The sequence below is a fragment of the Triticum dicoccoides genome, chromosome 5B (genome assembly GCF_002162155.2).
Source record: "Triticum dicoccoides isolate Atlit2015 ecotype Zavitan chromosome 5B, WEW_v2.0, whole genome shotgun sequence".
NCBI lineage: Eukaryota > Viridiplantae > Streptophyta > Magnoliopsida > Poales > Poaceae > Triticum > Triticum dicoccoides.
Genome location: NC_041389.1, coordinates 664,508,962 through 664,512,169, shown reverse-complemented (window position 1 = coordinate 664,512,169; position 3,208 = coordinate 664,508,962).

The following is a 3,208-nucleotide window of genomic DNA, read 5'->3' as shown; positions in this document are numbered from 1 at the left end:
AGGGGCGCTATGATCGTATTTGAGCATTGGGTGTAGCTAATATTTGAGTGTGTTTCATGAATGGATCAATGATTGAGCATGATGGGCTAGGGATAACTTGCTTTAGTGTTGATATTTTGAAAGACATGGTTGCTTGTTGATATTCTTGAGTATTAAAGTATTCATGTCAAAACTAGACTATTGCTTTGAATCATATAAAAGTCCATATGTCCATGCTGTAAGGGCATGTTTATCCCTAAGGTGTTTTGGTGATTGGTGACAATGCTTTTGCGGACTAATCGTGTGCCTTGAGTATTTCAAACGTTTTGTCACTAGGCACAAGCACTACAAAAAAATACACTTCCGTGATGATACGTGTTTGTCACAGTAGGTCGCGTTTTCTGTCATGCATGTACATCCATGACAAATTTATGACAGAATCAAGATAGTCATACCTGTGCTGTCGTAGAAGTGTTCCATGACATTACCAAAATTTCATCACGGAAGTGTCCACTTCCATGACGATAAATCGCGCATCACAGAAGTGCTTTCGTCAAGGGTGAACGACACGTGGCATCCACCGTAACGGAACGCCATTAAGCTATCGGGTCGGATTTTGGATCCGATAACCCGTTAAGAGCCATGACCAATGCCGATTTTCCACGTGTCAAATTCTCATTGGCTGACGGATCCACGCGTCAGCTTCGCGTTGGCACAGGTGTCACTCATCCAACGGTCGAGATGGGCCTATGATATGTTGACACGTGGACCGGCCCAAAAGTGGCCCACAATGTTTAAATGGGTCGGCCCAACCGAAGGCCCATAAGATTTAGCGGGCCATAATGGGCCGGCCCAGCTAAAGGCCCACAATTTTTAGCAGACCATAATGGGCCGGCCCAGCTAAAGGCCCACACGAATTTTCAGACCATAATGGGTCAGCCCAGCTAAAGGCCCACAAGATTTTGCAGACCACAATGGGCCGGCCCAGCGAAAGGCCCACAAGATTCTGCAGACCATAATGGGCCGGCCCAGCTAAAGGCCCAACATTCTTTGTCAAATTGGCCTGTCAACGGCCTGTCCTAAACTTGTCATCAACACAGCCCATGGTCACTTCTGGCCCGTTAACTATCCGCTACGTAATTGGGCCGAATTATGGCCCGGTGTATTTCCGGCCTGTTAAAGGTCCGGCTTCATTTGGGCCCATTTACAGGCCATCAAAACTTTTGGCCCATAAACGACCATAAAGGATTTGGGTCATATTCGGCCATGTCTGACATTCAGCCTGTTAGAGGCCCACTATAGATTTGGGCCACTTTCGGCCTATTGTCATTTCTGGCCTGTTAACGCCGGATGTAAACCATGGGCCATATGTGGCCCAACATCACATCGGGCCCATTAACGGCCCATATAAAAATGACAATAATCTAGCCCGACCGAAGTTTCGACCCGTTAAAGGCCCGTGTATTAGGTCGACGCATTTACGGCCCATCCGAATTTCGGCCTGTCAAAGATCCGCATCGTAAATGGGCCACCATTTCGGCCTGCTAAGTCTAGTGGGTTATTTGGCACAATCAAGGCCCAATCTCACTTTCGGTCTATTAAAGGCCCATGTTTTTTATGGGCTCGAGATATTTACACTTGTAAACGGCCTAATTTTATTGAGGGCCCAAATTATGTTTAGGCCTGTTAAAGGCCCACTATGGGCACAGGCCTACCAGAAAAATATAAAATCTTATGCTGATTTAGGCCCAAATATTTTTACTGGGCTACATGCCAATTTCGGCCCGTAATCGTTTTTAGCCCAATTGGAATGGGCCCGACGAATGTTGGCATGTTGGGATCCTACGAAGCTTTCGGCCGAATACATTACTAAGATAAACGTACACTATACAAAAATAGCGTCATAATTACTGCAGCCTGTGGAAGCATCATAAATGTTGTATCACAACAAAATAAATTCCAACCATACAACAAAAGGCCTGTTGGCATAAAGTTTACAGTCCTTCCAAATAAAAGCACCATCAGATGTATAGAAGCACATATCATTTGACCTGAGTGCTAATGTTTCAAGCTGTAGAATCTGATGGAGCAGCACGATCTCCACCTTTTTCCGCCATTGCTCTTGAACAACGAAGCGAATGTCTGATAGTCTTGTTTCAAAACCATTCATATCTTGACGACATTTCTCAACCACTATTCTTGTTTCCGAAACAACGTCCATTAGGGATTGGACTTGTGTCTGGAGCACAAATATATCACTCTGTCTAGCAGGAAGATTTTGTTCAGAAGGCGATTTGGACGAGGGGTTACCTTGACAACCAACCCAGAATTACGCAGGAAGGTGCTTTTTGCACTATTAGTGGAGAGATACTGACGCACTGCAGCAAGAGGTGACATTGTTCCTGTAGTAGCCTCGTCACCTTCAGGTGGCTGTGGCTGTTCAATCATTTGTTCCATAGCTTCCTGAAAGTTTGAACTTGTACATTAGTGTACCAGATAATTTACTAATGAGAAAAAAACAAACAACGTAGGTTAAACGTTTATACATAACTTATTTTGGTGAACTACTGTAATACATTAGCATGTATTGTAGTGCCAACTACATAATAAAATCACTTTCGGAACATATGTCCATGTAGCATGCCTACTGTATTGTCTATTTCCTCACATTCGTTGACATCTAAGGATAAAGAGACATGGTTTAAAGTAGGATGAACATAGTATGACATCATTCATATCATGGGCAAACAGATATAAAACAAACATGCTATTTTATCATTGTGTGCGCACGTGAACATAACAACTAGATTACAGATCAAGACCAAAAGAATATCCTTCGTCTCTTTTAAACCATGTAAGGTGAAATGATACGTTAAGACAAATGTGTATAAAAGTGAACAGAGTAACTGACATTGGCTGCAAACCAAATAGTTAAATGAACACATCGGAGTACCAATCAGTTCAAGGCAGGAGGAGTAAGGACTTACAACAGCGGCTTGAACCGGTGTGCTCATGCCCTTCATATTGCTGGTGTGGCAATCCTTGAAGATTTGCAGTGCATTCGGTTCAGGTTCTTTTTGGTCCGCACGAGCTTTCCTCTGTATTTGGAACAAGTCAATATAGATACGATAATATGGCACACAAAAAAGAAGGAAGTAGCAGCTATTTACAAGAGCCTCGCTGTGTGCAATATAGCTACGAGATCCTGTTGTCTGTTGGAATTTCACTT